Source organism: Hibiscus syriacus, unplaced genomic scaffold (genome assembly GCF_006381635.1).
Source record: "Hibiscus syriacus cultivar Baekdansim isolate YM2019G1 unplaced genomic scaffold, ASM638163v2 tig00017627_pilon, whole genome shotgun sequence".
In the NCBI taxonomy this organism is placed as follows: domain Eukaryota; kingdom Viridiplantae; phylum Streptophyta; class Magnoliopsida; order Malvales; family Malvaceae; genus Hibiscus; species Hibiscus syriacus.
The window spans coordinates 35,229-52,277 of NW_024062412.1; the positions used below are offsets into that span (position 1 = coordinate 35,229).

Consider the following 17,049-nt stretch of genomic DNA (forward strand, 5'->3'; position numbering starts at 1 on the left):
AGATGGATCGACTGGTTAACAATATTCAAGCTGATAATCTTATTTCATTTTCTGATGATGAGATTCTGTTTGGAGGACGAGGTCGAGCTAAGGCATTACACATCACCACTCATTGTAAGGGGCACGCCTTACCGAGTGTATTAATTGACAATGGCTCATCCCTAAATATGATGCCCTTAGTTATGTTGAAAAGGCTGACAATAGACGCTTCCTACGTGAGAACATGCCAGAGTGTGGTCAGAGCATTTGACGGGACCAAGAGAGAGGTAATTGACAAGATTGAGGTGCCTTTAACCATCTGACCTGCTACTTACAATGTTGAATTCTTGGTAATGGATATCATGCCTTCCTACAACTTCTTTTGGGAAGACCTTGGATCCATCAAGCTGGAGCAATACCGTCTACATTGCACGAGAAAGTCAAGTTTGTCATCGATGGGGCTCTGGTAATTATTAATGTTGAAGAAGATATCGTGGCGAGTGTGACCACTAATGCCCCATACATATAAGCAAATGATGAAGTGGTAGAATGTTCGTTTCGCTCCTTAGAATTTGTGAATACCACGTTTATGGCTGAAGGAGGAAATATTTCTAAACCCCGGCTCTCCGAATGCTCTAAAATAGAGATCAAACAGATCTTGGGAAGAGATGCCAAGATGGGAAGAGGATTTGGGAATCTGTTGCAATGAGGATCAACCCTATCATTCCTATAACAAAGCTAGACCATTTCGGGCTTGGTTTTCAGCCCAGCCAATAATAGAAGATGAAGAAATCCAGAAAGGCCAAGACAGAAGGTCGACCAGATTAAACGGGAAAGATTTTCAATGGGAACCCATGGTTTTTCCACTTCTTTATGAAACCTTTAAATCCGATGGTTATGAGTTTGGGTCAACTTCACTATATTTGGAGGTTGCTTTGAAAGATTGGAGTATTAACGCTATAACCACAGAGAATGCCGAAAATACGAATAAGTCAGGAATCCGCCCTTTACCACCTAGATCGGTGCTTAGCAACTGGATGACTAAAGAATTACCTGTGGCTTTCAAATTTCTTTCAGAGTAATACTCAAACTATCCCTATTCGCTTATACCCGGGGTAATAGGTGATCTTTTGTAAGGGTGAATAATTTTTTTTAAATTCAATAAAAGTTGCAGTTTCTTTCACGACAAATATTTTCCTTATTTCTTTTGAACTTAATTTTTTTCCATTTAGTACTTTTCTTTTGAATTCAATTTTCTTTCGTTTTATCCTCTTTGGAATTTAAGTTTCAACCATTCCATGTAGGATATTTTCCTCTCACATATAAACGTTTCATTTCTCCTTCAGGTACCAAGATAATGATAATACAGGTACTGATGATACTGACTCGGAAGTGGATTTTAAATAGTTTGATTATCTCGGGGAAGTTGATGAATGTGACAATGAAGATGAGTGCAGTTTTTCTTCCGAATTGTTAAGGATGGTAGAAAGATAAGACAAGCAAATATTGCCGCATGAAGAGAAAATCGAAGTCCTGAATCTAGGTACGGAAGAGGAAAGAAAGGAAGTCAAAATTGGCACATCTCTCTCAACTGAAGCAAAAAAAAACTTAATATTCTTACTTCAAGAATACAAATATGTGTTTGCATGGTCGTATCAAGACATGTCGGGACTGGATATGGATATGGTAGTCCACAAACTACCCATCAAACCATAATACAAATTGGTGCAATAAAAGCTAATGAGAATGAGACCTGAAATGCTCCTTAAGATCAAGGAAGAAGTCAAAAAACAATTCGATGTCGGCTTCCTCCAAGTGACCAAGTATCCGAAATGGGTGGCTAATATAATGTTTATTCTAAAGAAAGATGGTAAAGTACACATGTGTGTCGATTACCAAGATCTTAACAAGGTGAGTCCTAAAGGTAATTTTCCTCTGTCGTACATAGACTCTTTGGTGGATAATACTGTCGGGAATACTTTCTTTCATTCATGGATGGATTCTCAGGATATAACCATATTAAGATGCATCCTAAGGACATGGAAAAGACCACATTTATCTCAATATGGGGAACTTTATATTACAAGGTAATGCCCTTCGGATTAAAAAATGTCGGGGCAACATATCAAAGAGCCATGGTGACCTTGTTTCATGACATGATGCACAAAGAAATCAAGGTTTATGTCGATGACATGATTGTTAAAGCACAAACCGAAGATGAACATGTCGAGAATCTGAGAAAACTCCTTCAAATATTAAGAAAGTTCCAGCTGAAACTGAACCCCAACAAATGTACCTTCAGGGAAACATCCGGAAAGCCATTAGGCTTCGTTGTTAGCAGGATATGTATCGAAGTCGATCCAGATAAAGTCAAAGCCATCCAAAATTTACCTCCCCCGCAAACACAGAAAGAGGTTCGAGGTTTTTTGGTCAGGTTAAATTACATAGCACATTTTATATCTCAATTGACCGACAAGTGCGACCCAATTTTCCGTCTTCTTCGAAAGAAAATTTTGGAACATGGGATGAGGATTGCCAGACTGCATTCAAGAAGATAAAAAAAATACTTATCTCGCACCCCTATCTTAATGTCTCACATCTAGGGAAAACCTCTTTTCTTGTATTTATCCATATTTGAGAATTCAATGGGGTGTGTTATGGGTCAGCATGATGAATCTGTGAGAAAAGAAAGGGTCATTTATTACCTGAGTAGAAAGTTCACTGATTGCGAGGTTAGATATCCTCCTATCAAAAAGGTTTGATGTGCTTTAGTCTGGGCTACACGTAGACTTAGACAATACATGTTGTACCACACCACTTGGTTGATTTCCAAGTTAGACTCACTAAAGTATTGATGGGTGTACCTGCTCTCTCTGGAAGGTTAGCTCAATGGCAGATGTTGTTGTCTGAATTTGACATCGAGTACGTCAGCCAAAAATCTATAAAGGGAAGTACCATATCAGATTTCTTGGCAAGCAGAACTGCTGAAAATTATGAGCCTTTGGACTTTGACTTCCTAGACGAAGACTTGATGGCCATATCCTTAGAAGAAGCAAGTACTTCCACATGTTAATCTCCCCTGAAGGAAATCATTACCCATTCACTAGCAGACTGAATTTTGATTACACTAACAACATGGCAGAGTATGAGGCTTGTGTTTTGGGGAATCGAGCTGCTATTGGAAAAAATATAAAGACCTTACGGGTCTATAGAGATTCAACTTTAGTGATCTATTAGCTTTGTAGAAAATGAGAAATGAAGGATGTAAAGCTGGTGGAAAGCTAATATTGGATATACTCGAAGAATTTGAAGAATTCTCTTTCCATTACGTACCAAGAGAAGAAAACCAAATGGTCGATGCTTTAGCTACCTTGGTAGTCGCATTTAAGGTTGACGATGAGTCTGATATGATGCCAATTGACATGCAGTCGTATGAGTACCCGAATCATTGTTACCAAACCGAGGAAGTAAAAGACATTAAGCCCTAGTATCATGACATTCTGCAATACATCAAAAACTGAAGTTATCCAGAAGAAGCCATCGAAGCCGATAAAATAATTATTAGAAGGATGGTGGTTGAATATGTTCTTGATGGAGAAGTTTTGTACAAGAAAAGCCATGATCATATATTGTTGATATGTGTAGATGCAAAAGAGACAAATATGATATTAGAAGAGGTACATAATAGAGTTTGCGGAATGCATGCGAATGGACATATGATGTCAAGGTAAATTATGAGATGCAAATATTTCTGGTCCACATTGGAAAGGGACCGCATCAATTATGCTAGAAGATGTCCAAAAGTCAAATTGATGGGGATAAAATCAATGTTCCACCTCAACCTCTTCATGTGATGACCGCACCATGGTCATTCTCTATGTGGGGGTATGAATGTTATCAGGAAATTTCATTTGAAGACTTCAAATGACCATCATTTCATTCTTGCGACAATTGACTATTTCACGAATTGGGTAGAGGCTACATCATATGCCAGTGTTACTCAGTCCATTATTTGTAAGTTCCTGAAGAAAGAGATCATATGTCGGTATGGTTTACCTGAAAGAATCATTACCGATAATACCACGAACCTAAACAGTAAGATGATGGACGTTGCGTGTGAACAATTTAACATAAAACATCACAATTCTACTGTTTATAGACCAAAGATGAATGGAGCGATAGAAGCAGCAAACAAAAACATCAATAAAATAGTGGAGAAAACAACTAAGATATACAAGGATTAACACGAGAACTTACCTTTTGCTCTTTTTGCTTACCGAACCTAGGTACGAACTTCGACTGGAGCAACCCCGTTCTCATTAGCATATGGGATGGAAGCAATACTGCCTATTAAGGTAGAGATTCCATCAATTCGAGTCCTGTCAGAAGTTAAACTAGATGATGCATATTGGATCCAAACTCGATATGATCAGTTGAACCTAATAGAGGAAAAAAGGTTGAAAACCATTCACCATGGTCAACTCTACCAAAAACGAATGATTCGAGCACATAATAAAAAGGTGCGTCCAAGGGTATTCCATGAAGGGGATCTTGTACTAAAGAGAATTTGGCCAATTCAAAAAGATTTCAGAGGAAAATGGATGTCAAATTGGGAAGGACCTTATGTTATAAAGAAAGCTTTCTCCGGAGGAGCACTGATTCTGACTGAAATGGATGGCCATATTTACCAAATCCCTTTAATTTAGATGTAGTAAAAAAATATTTCGCTTAGGGTGAAAACCCGAAAGGGCTCCCTAAGTTGAAAAAAACATTTAGGGTGAAAACCCGAAAGGGCGCCTTAAATTAAAAACAAGGTGGGTCCAAGATAAAAACCTACAAAGGACGCCTTGAGACCAAGGATGGATCCTAGTTGAAAACCCAAAAGGGTAATTTGGATAAGGATTCAGGAAAGGTTCTGCATCACGACATCCAAATCTTCTGCAGACTTAATGATTTAGGGAAATGTGGCACTTCTGTACATTGTCGCATTTTCAAAGTTCCATTCGCAAAGGTTGTACTCAAAAGTCGTCTAACGACGTATTAGTTCAAAAGCGCCTGTATTATTATGATCTAAGGCATCTACTTATATATCTCCCCCCAAAATGTTTGTCATATACTTTATTCCTTTTTCCTTATAAATAAATATGATCATTTATCTAAGTCAATTCCTTTTAATCATCTTGTGTTGAATTTAAACTTAATGATTTATTCACTCTTGAAAAGATAATTGGGTATTATTGTACAAAGATTTTCCTGAAAGGTACAGATATTTGGAAGCCGATCTGGGCTTATGCACTATACTTGAGATGACTAAAAGGCATTTTTCTATACATCGAATTTAAACATGGTGAAGAATACAAGATCAAGATCAGAATTCAAGATTCCATAATCAAGAGTCATCAGGACTGGCAACCAGAGATTGAAGATTTCCCCCCAAATCCTAAAATAACATATTTCACATATGCATTTTAGGCACACATAAAAACATTGCATCCATAGTGTTGTAACTGGTTTTCGCCCGGACACAAATTTTTACTTGAAGGGAAGAGTGATGTGGATAAAATGATTTTGATTTAAAAATGTTTTGGGAGTCGACATTAACCTTTTTGACTTAGGTAGGTCAAATACCTAAAAACAATCTTTTAAAATAGTTTTTAAAAAACATACTTTAAAAGATAAACTGATCTGCGTGTAACCAAAAATATTTTTAGTAAAGAATGGATTCGTGGTCGATTACGTTTAGGGAAAGATTAGCACCCCTATAACGCCCAAAATTGGTACTTATTAATTATAAATTATCTCTATAATTGGAAATTTAAATATTCAAAGATATATTTAGTTTATAATCTTGTTATTTCAAATTTATAATTTTAAGAAAAATTTATTAATTTATATATATATATAAGATATTTATTTATTTAGAAATATAAGAAAAGGGCTTCTAGGTGCTTTAAGACAGCTCTTTTCTTAATATTAAAAAATAAATAAATATTAAAGTATTTATCTAAAATAGATATAATTTATAAAAGTAATATATTTAATTATTTAAAATATCAAAAAATGGACATCCAGTTACTTTAAGACTGCCCTTTCTTAATATTGAAAAATAAATAATAAAATATGATCAAAATGATTTAAAAGTAATTTATTAAATTTATAAATAGGATTTTAATAAAATAAATAAATATTTATTATAAATATATTTACAAAACTAAATAATAATAATAATAATGATTAAATATATGAACATATAAAATTTAAAGTATAACTAAATGGTGACTAAAATAAATAAAACTAAAACTATATATTTAAAATATATATATAAAAAACAAGGTTTAATAATTAAAAATAAATGAATAAATTAGAATATATTAAAATTAAATATCTAATTAGTAATTAATTATTTAAAATTGTAGTGGTTAAACATGTAATTTTCCTATTTTTAATTTAGGGACTAAATTAAATACATATAAAATTCAAACATCAAATTAAAACAAATTAAAACATGTTGTTCATGACTAAAATATTAAGTATTAAAATTAGAGGACTAAATCTGATATTTTATCTTAAATATATATAATTACGGTTAAGGGTAAAATGTAAATAAATAAAATTTAGAGACCAAATTAAAAGGATCATAAATTTGATTTAGTGACTAAAATGCAAAACATATAAAACAGAGGGACTGCGGACGGGGTTTAACGTTTAAAAATTACACCCATACCCCTCCCCAAAACGACGCCGTTTGGGAAGGGGTATTTAAATCCCTTACAGCCGGTCCTTCGGGCCATCTCCTTCATTTTCTCATTTCTCAGTCTCTCTCTAGTCTGAGAGAGAAATTTGTTTTCTATGTTTTCTCTCTTAAAGCCTCCGGCCGGCCGCCTTGTTCCGGCGCCGATGCTCCCCGCCGGCCACCACCCACGGTGGCTGGAAAATACAAAATACCCTTAAACCAAAGCCGCGATTTTTCTAAGCCTAAATCCAAGGTTGTTTTCGCATAAAGTCTTACCAATTTTCGTAGATCTAAACGAAACCGAAGTTTTATCTTCGGTTCTACAATAGTTCAGGCGACGCTTCGAAGCCCTCCGATGATGGTAAGTCTCTTTCTCTTCTCTCAGTCGATTTTCTTTGCTTTGTGTATGGTTGTTTTCTTTTTCCGTGGCTGTTGGTGTACTTGCTCTCGTTTGCTGTTTGTTTCCTCGTCGTTTTTGTTCTCTCCTTTCTTGCTCGCCTCTTTCCTTTTTTGTTTGCAGGTGAACCGAGGCTTTATAGCTATGATGAGGTTCTCGTCGGACCAGTCCAAAGGATGGCAGCCTTGGTGAGTCACCAAAGCTATGCTGGTGAATCACCGTAGAGGCCACGTGTGCGGCTGGTATCGTGGTAGCAGAGCTTCTGGAGTCTTATGGCGAGGGTGGCAGAACCAGGAATGTCGGTGGCTAGGTGGTGGTAGTAGAATCGTCGGCTGCGTGGTGGCAGTGGGTCAAACATCTGGCAGAGGTGGCTGGAAGCTTGAGGTAGGGTTTAGAAACCCTAGCTACATCACAGATGAGAGATGCGACGGCTGTAAGCTGAGATGATGAAACCCTAGGGTTTCCTTTGTATCTGGTTCTTGTTGGGCTTCCAGATCCGGGCCGGTTCTTGTAAATTTGGGTCGGGTTTGGTTTGTAATATTTATTTAATAATAATAATGTATAATAATAATAATTTTAATAATAATAATATATAATAAAAGGCAAATTGAAAAATTAGTGTCTACAGCTGCCCCTCTTTGCTCATTCTTGTGTTAACAAGAATAGAGCATAGACGAAAAAGACAATAATTTTTCATTTAGCTTCTTTTGAGTAAAATGGAAATGTTGAAAATATTCTGCCCAAAGGTCTTATCATCTTGCACTGTAGGTCTTATGGATGACCCAAAGGTTTTGAAAACATCATGCACTGAAGGGCTTACAGATGACCCGAAGGTTTTGAAAACATCATGCACTGAAGGGCTTACAGATGACCCGAAGGTTTTGAAAACATCATACACTGAAGGGCTTAGAGATGACCCAAAGGTTTTGAAAACATCATGCACTGAAGGGCTTACAGATGACCCGAAGGTTTTGAAAACATCATGCACTGAAGGGCTTACAGATGACCCGAAGGTTTGAAAACATCCTGCACTGAAGGGCTTACAGATGACCCGAAGGTTTTGAAAACATCATGCACTGAAGGGCTTACAGATGTGGGAAATAGTTTACTAAGTAAGAAACTTTGGAAATCGCTTTCTTACTATTCAACAATTTCATTTTTAGAAAATATTAAATGAGAAATTTTTGGAAATCGTTTTCTCATTGAAATAACTTGTTGATTGGGTAACATGCCCCATTTTAAAAGAATGCTTCTTCTGTGGGTTGCGTCCATCTATTCTTTAGATGTTTGTGTAATTTGAGGTTTTGAATTCTACTTTCTTCTTGTAAGGTATTTTTCATCATGAATCTTCATTTTCATATGAAGATCTATAAAACTTTATGTTTAAATGCAATCAAATGTATCAATGTAATGCATTGTCTATTGTGCAAATGATGTTCTTATGAATGCATGAATGTTGATGCAATCTTCATTTGACTTCAAAGTGGTGAACTTGATCTTCATTCACTTCATCGTTTATTTCCAGGGTTACCTTTGGATATCAGTGTAGCAACTTATAATATCAAGCTTGCATTTTTGAAGAACCATCTGATCAACTTGTATCTTTGTGTCTTCTTTATTTCATGAAAGTCTCAGAAGAAATGTTTCAATTATGGAACTCTTGTCGTAATCAGAATTATGACCTTGATGCCCCATCTTGTCTGGATAAAACCGACTTCCTTTGCTTGGACTTGTGTAAAAATCCAATAAAGCTTTCATCTTTGAAAAAAAGAATCTATCATCTTTAAAGAGAGAATCTATCATCTTTGAAGAGTATAGATATAGATATGCCTGACTCAGCAGTGATTAATTATGATTGAAATGGGCTTCTTATTGATGTGAGCTTTAAAAATGCCCAAATATTCATACTGACGTGGGCCTTCAGAATGCCCCACATGAATCATTTATGTCTGAAATGGGCTTTCTAGATGTCCTGCATGGATCTATCTGAATTGGGCCTTCAAAATGTCCCCAACCTTCTAAACTGTAAGCCTTGCTTTCAATGTTTGTTTGATTTCAATATCATGATCCCCATGAGGTCCAATTTTGACAATGTACTGTTGTGGGTACTTGTGGCTTTATTTGTGCCTCAAATCTGTTTATCTTGAATACTCTCATTCTGATGTCACTAAACAACATTTGTTAAGTAACTTGAGGAATTCTCTTCATGTTGACACCAACTTAAGAAGTAATCAATCATTCTAACGAAAATGTCTGAGATGTCTCTTCTAAATGAGGTGACCATTTTCTAGATCTGGAGGGATCTAGTCGGACATAGTGGTATAAATCGCTTGGCAATTCATTTCAAGTCGACACATTGATCCTTGTTTTCAGTGAAGGCTCTTGAAAAGTCCGCACCCATACAACATGTTGATTCTGATAACTACTCATCTGATTATGAAGCAATCTTTCAGGATGATTTCATAGATATTGATAGTTATTCTGATACCGAGGAAATCCTGAATTCTGATTCTGATGAAGAGAGTAAACTGTTATACTTGACGAAAATGGGGTATTCAAAGGCTAAGGCTTCAATAGCCATGGAGAAATGTGGTATGGATTCATCAATTGCAGAGTTGACAGATTTTATATGTGCTGCTTAAATGGCTAAGGCTGCTGTCGCACTTCTTCTGGTAGAAGATAAGAAGCCATTATGCAATGTCCCCAATTACAAGAAAAGATGAAACTCGAGCTATGATTTTTGAAAAAGGAAGAAGCAGAGGAAGCTTGAAAAGAAGCTTCTTGATGAAGATGATCATGTAGTTCATCTTCTAAATCCAATGATTGGTTTTGGGGTTTCTACCGATCCATATCAGATAACTAAAAGAACACTTCCAGAAGATGCTATTGGGTCTCATTATTTCTACTATGAGAACGTGGTACTTGCTCCAGTTGGTGTTTAGACTGAAATGTCACGGTACTTATACGATGTAGAGCCAAATTTTGTAGATTCGAAGTATTTTTGTACTGATGCACAGAAAAGGGGTTATATTCATAATCTGCCAGTTGAGAAAAGATTTCCTCTTATTTCGCTTCCTCCACACACTATACATGATGCTTTTCCATTGACAAAGAAATGACGGCCTTCCTGGGATCCAAGAACAAAGTTGAACTGTTTACAAACATGTACAGGAAGTGCCAAATTGACAGAAAGGATCTGTAAGGCTCTTGAAACTTATGACGATGAGCCACCTTCGAGTGTCCAGAAGTATATTCTTGATGAGTACTGAAAATGGAATCTGGCATGGGTTGGAAGGAATAAAGTTGTTCCACTTGAACCTGATGAGGTGGAAATGCTTCTAGGTTTCCCTAAAAACCATACATGAGGAGGAGGATCTGCTAGAGACATGTTCTCTGGTGGTATCAATGTCATGTCTCTTTTCTCTGGGATCAGTGATGCAGAGGTTGCCTTTTACCGACTTGGCATACCTTTTAAAGCAGATGTGCAAGAATTGAATGATGATCGGTTGGAGCAATTGATGAGTAGATTTGTCGAATTTGACCTTGTTGTCAGTGGCATCCAGTGTAACAACCTTACCGGAACAAATAAACCACATCGGGTTGAACTAGAAGATTTTTGTTGGTGTATTTTCTTGCAATGGCTATTATAGCGACTGTCTCTTTCATTGGAAACCTGTAACCAATGTTACCTAATATAAAAGGCATACAAGTGTAGAATCTGTTCCAATGTCTTATTTTGTGCCTATAAGTTCTCAATTTCAGGTTCAACAATCTTCTGAAGGACATAATGGATATAATCCTGACAAAGAAAATGATCGGTATGAAAGAGGTAGCAATGATGTATCAGGACTTGAGCCAGTATCACGGTATAACCAGAGTGCAAGTGGTGACTTGTTCATTCTCATAATACACTTAATGAGACTTATGGCTCTTTGATGTAATCTTCTAGAGAACATGGATTGATGGCTGGGGAAAATAATTTGTCTGGTGATGCTTATCTCCCTCATCATGAGATAAGTGATAATCTTTCTTGATGAATTGCTAAAAATGTCACAGGAGAGCGTCACAAGTTCAATTCTCCAGACTTTCTAGCTTCTTGGACCACTTGCTTTTAAGAAATGTGAAGTGCTTCATTATTCTGGCATCGCTCATTCTTTTTCTACAATAGAGGTAGAATAAACAACTTGCTTCAAGGACTTTCCTCATTTGAGAATGTCCTGTTTGAAAATGTTTTTCCTCCTTTCTTTATCGAATAATGAAAGAATTTTGTAAAATGTTGTCTATCATAGGTTCACAATAAAATCAAATCATAAGCATGAATTCAAAGAATATCAAAAGAATCAAGAACTCTTTAATGTTTGAGAATTATAGTTATTTGACAAGTATCAAGATTTATGGGTTACTTTAAGGATGGCTTTCCTATTTTCTATGGTTACATCTATTTAAGATTTCACTCCTTTCTCGCTCTTTGTGAACTTTGTCACATGCCTCACTTTAAGGACTTGGTATTTTAACCGGATGCGTACAAAATGACGCAACTAGGATTTCCAATTACTAGACTATTTAGAATACCTCTATTTCATTTCTCTGGAATCTTTCATTTAGACTTATCTAACCAAAGTAGTGCGAAAGTATCGGTCTAAAAATGAAATTTCTGAGTGCTTGTGTGAAATTTACTATAACAGGTGTTTCACAACTCCCTTAGTCCATCTCTATTTAGTAACTTTTTGCCATTTTGGCTAGCTGAATTCAGCTTTATTGTATATAATAATATAATCACCTTTATCAGGTTAATTAAAACTTATCCATAAAGCCGGGGCGATTAACCAATTGCTCTAGAGGGACAGTTTTATCGCATATAATAGTATAATAGGTTAGCTGAATATTATCCATAAAGCCGGGGCAATTAACCAATTGCTTTAGGGGGATAACTCAAGCTTTATTGTATATGTAATAATATAACATGGGTATCCAAATCCAATTTCTTAAGCTTGTTAAGAAGAACCTGTTATAGTCTAGGTGTTTTGGGGGAATTCAAAAAATCTCTTCGTTAGAGTTCAATTCCCAAGCAACTGACTTAAACTAGATTTACCTATTTGTAAAAATTATGTTCATCATCGAATGTCATCAATAGAAAAGTACTCTAGTCAGTTTTGCAATGTAATACATCAACGATGCCCCATGTTGTACGCTCATATATATAAATACCAAGCCTTTTTGTTATTCCTTTCAATAGGAGAAGGCTATCTCATATTTGTAATAGGATAGTGTTTGGGTGTATTTCTTCTGAGGTAAGGTCAATGGTCTTTGTTTTTTTGTCTTTCAATCCTGATATTTTGTCAAAGATTATAACTCTAAAAGTTTTTTTTAATCCAATTGATATTCAAAGAACTACAAGATTGCAAAATTGACTTAATGCTCATAACCTTAATAATCAGCATAAATTTATTTATTGCACAAAAGGCGTAGAAAGGAACAAAAAACAAGTTTAAACATGATGCTGAAAATAGAAAAGTAGTACAGTGGTAGATAACAACTTCCACGTATTTATTTAGTCTACCCCATCATTCTAGTAATGTTGGGTGTGTAATTGGCCCAAGATTTTTTTTCTCATTTGTCCCCCATTTCTTGATCATCTTTTGTGTCAACTTCTTTGGGTAAGCCTTCAGATACACAACTCTTTGCTTTATTCTGAGCAGTCTCCATCATCATCTTTTTCTTCTCTGGCTGGTAATTGAGCTAATTTTTAGATTCATAACAACTTTTACTAAGGATGATAGCCTTGTCCTGATTCTGAACACATATTGCGGTTGTAATTGGAGTAATATTTACCAGACTCATTGTATCCAGACTCTTTGTATTACCCACTACCTTACTGGTCCTCAGAAAATCTGATATATGTGTTTGAGGTTTTTTTAGAGTTGCATCTTTCCCATTCATTCTTAAACATGTGGGCCAGTCTTGAATTACCTCTCCATTTACTTTTTTATCATTTATAATCAGAGAGGTATTAAAAATCGAACGTTTTATCTTTGGCTCAAATACTTCATTTTCTTCTTCCTCTGTAGCATGTACTTCACTTGTTTTGATACTATCAACTCCACTTTGGGGTTTGATTCTCGATTGTTTGACCAAAACAGACTGATCATCCACTTCTATGATTCCCTGAACTAAAAGGTCTTGAACTCGTCGTTTGAAGCGACCACAATTCTCAATGGAGTGTCATCGGGCTCCAGGGTGATAATCACAAGAGAGTTTCTCATTATACCAACTTGGGTATGGAAGCAACAAAGGCTTAGCTCGACATAGAGTAATAATTTGGGCTTTGAGTAACTCAAGATATAACTTGTTGCATGAAATTGAAGGAAACTTGGGTAGAATTTCCCTTGACATCACTCTCTCCTTACAATTGCTTACTTTGCTTTCTTGAAGACCATGTGAATGATGATTAAAACATTTTCTTTAAATGTTTGACTCTTGAACATCATGAGACGAACAGTAATTCGAAAATTTCTCTTTCTCGACCAGTTTTGAGCTTTTTAGGATCTTAGGTTTCCCATATTCAAAACATGGCAATCCTTCTGTTATAAGATCTTGGACCTTTAAATTCACAATCCTACAATTCTCCATAGAGTGGCTAAACTCTCCAGAATGATAATTGCATGAATTCTTGACACCCTGCCAATCTGGATGCAAATAAATATTAGGCCTTGGAGGAATTGGTGTTATGAGGTCATTTTCAAAAAGAAATGGTAATAAATCTTTGTCGCCTTTTCTGGGAGCTTTATTGGATTTCCACATCTCTTGACGAGTTATTGGTCATTTGTTTCTATTGCATCAGATACATCATTCATAATCCCATTCAAATCTTTCACAACATGATCCTCTAAGGGTTTCTCTCCATGGATCACAATACTCACCATATCCATTAGTTTTGTCATTTGATATTTTGAATCATCTTGGAATTTTTTTGCTTGATCCATTTGTTCATTTGAGTCACACTGAAACTTTTTTACTTGATCAATCATATCTTGTTGAGTCTTGATAAGTTGCTCTTGTAGTTTATCGATTCTACCAACCCTTGCTAAAATCTCATTCATAACTATTATCCCTCTTTAGGAAGACCAAGTTAGCTTCACTTTGATTTCAAAAATTCTGTCATGGAATTCTCCACGAATTATTCCACGTTGTCATGATTAAATGTATGTAAAATAGTTTGAAATAAAATGTAATTATGCCAAGATGCAAATGAAAATGTAAATACAAATGTAAAAATGCAAAAATGAAAAAATGCAAAATACAAATGCAAATGTAAATATGTGAATGTAACAATAAGAATGTAAATTGTACAATACAAAAGAAAACATAAAAGTATAAATGAAAATGTAAAGATGCAAAATGCAAATGCATGTATGAAAAGGTGTTACTCAAGAGTGATCATCTTAGAACAGATTTCGTTGAACACAAAAGTTTTCGTGCATCAAACAAAACTTTACATATAGGGGACAACTTTCAGTCCTATCTTCAACAAAACTTTACATATAGGGGATAACTTTCCCTCCTAACTTCTCTAAAGCCAAGTTAGTCTATCAGCTTTATGGGCCATATTGCTTGTCTGGACTGCAGCTTCTTCCATGACATTCTGGTGTTCCTTCATCTCCTGTGTCAATTCTTGGAGTTGCTCATTTTCCTTGTAAAAGAGCCTTTGTGTTCAAGAAACTCTTGAACAAGATCTTCACACATGTTGCAGTTCTTTTTCAGTTTGGTAACCCCTGTTATCCACTCTTCTGGGGTGTTTCCTATGTTAGCATCTTGAAAGGCTTGACTGACCTTCTGAAAATCTTCCTGCATGGTTTCCATTTTGGTGCTCAATTTATCATTTTTAATCTTTAAATGATGTATTTGAGCCTCGGACCTCAGCAAATCTTTTTCCTTCTAGACGCCCCTACTGATACTCTTACCTTTGAATACTTTTGGTATTAATCTAGCAGGACCTTCAGTTATAAATTGTAAGGTTCCATGATCCAAAAGACTTTGGACTCGACGTTTGAAGGCAAGACAATTCTCAATTGTATGTCCTTGAGCTCCGGCATGATATTCACAATAAACGTTGATGTCATACCAATTCGGATATGGAGATTGGAACGGTTTTATGTAGTACGGAGCCACTTCTCGTGCTTCAAGTAGTTTATCATATAACTCTTTATATGATATAGGGATAACATCAAAATGAAAACCGCCTTTTGTCTTGGATTGAACCTGAGTTTTAGACGTTGGGATCAGACTAAACTTCGACGATTTCAAATTACATGATTTCTTTTTATCTCTAGAAGCTTTTACAGTTGTCACCACTTCTTTGGTATCTCCAGATAGTTTGTGAATACGAATGATGACTGTCTGTAATTTCTCAAATTGGTTAGGATTCGAAGTTCCTTGTATATCTGAGATTGCAGGGTTATGTTCATTGACCTTTATTTGTGCAGGAATCTCTTTCCTTTGGCCAAAACATATATTCTTCCCATCCTCTTGGACGTCTGTTCTCTTATTTCTCGTATCTCCTTTTGCTCTTCCATGGGCATACGATCTTTGGGTGCATAGCTCTCCTCTATCCTCGGAGTTCCCTCAGGATGCCTTTCCTTGGCTGCGTCATATTTTGTTCGATCATAAAACTTTTTGACCATTTATGAATTCTTTCCAATTTGATGAACAGTCTTTCAAGTCAACACCTTTTTGTTATGCCATGATCATGCAATGCAAACAAAATGAATCAATATAAACAAATTAGAGCAATGTAACATGCATGGAAAATAAAAATGACAAAGGAAAAAAATAAATTGGTTAGTAAAAAAAAGATCATATCTATCAAGGTATAAATCTTAACCTCATGCTTTCTAGTTCCATGCTTTGTTTGGAAAATTACCCTAACTGCATGATTTTTAGTTCGTGGGCATTTATTAAAAAAAGAAAAAAATCAAATAAATTAAAAAAACAAAAAATTAGAACTTATTTCTCCTTTGTGTACACCTACGGACAGAGGTTCAGTACTGTCTTAGATCAGGTGAATTTCTAGGGTTTATTATATGTAGGGTTTTGGTTCTAGGAGTAAAGGTACTCGAACTGTCCTTGTTGATGCCCCCTTGGGCTGTCAAACCCTCAATCCTAGTCCATCACAGACTAAAGTGGATTGAGTTCAATTCGAGGGGACACATTTCCCTATGCCTGACACGGAGAATAAATTCTCACGAAGACATAGAGCATATGAACCCCGAAAGCTACTTGCTAGGTCTGACACGGAGAATAAATTCTCACGAAGATGTCGCTTTCACTCCCACTTAAAAGGGACAAGCTCGATTATAAAGCTTATATTATGTAATGCACGTGTTGTATGTGAGGAGAAATGTTCAAACCTCTGACAAACAAATAACAATCGTCCATGTTGTTGAGGCATGCACCAAAGTGTGCCTAGTCACATTTGATCAGTCGTGTGCTTACTGCTCCTGGGCTTCCCCCAACCCCCAACAACCACACACACGCACAACCATGCACTCCCAGATTATAGGTGTAGAAAAAGTATACCTTTTTGAAGTTCTTAATTTCATTACTTTCTACTTTTTTTTAATTAACTGTTCCTTTAATTGAAGAAAATGGGGAAAATATCAAACTCTTTATTCTCAATAATTTGAGCAACGAACATGCAAAGGAAGTTGTGATAACCGATTTCCGGCGATACGACGTGTCTTGACTTATTTTGTAAAAACCCGATTTTGTAAAAGAAATATTTCGAAGTCGCCATCGACCTTTTAGATTAGGTAGGTCGAATACTCAAAAAATTTCTTTTAAAAGAGTTTTTTTAAAAAAGAAAAACGTCATTTTAAAAGATGCACCGATCCACGTGTAATTAGAAATTCATTTTTAGTAATAAAAGGGGTTCGGTGTCGAT

General features: G+C 35.8%; 1 pseudogene; it reads left to right on the top strand.

Moving 5' to 3' along the window:
- Nucleotides 1-1,725: 1,725 nt before the first annotated feature.
- On the top strand, nt 1,726-10,759 carry LOC120208802 (annotated as a pseudogene).
- Nucleotides 10,760-17,049: the final 6,290 nt, after the last annotated feature.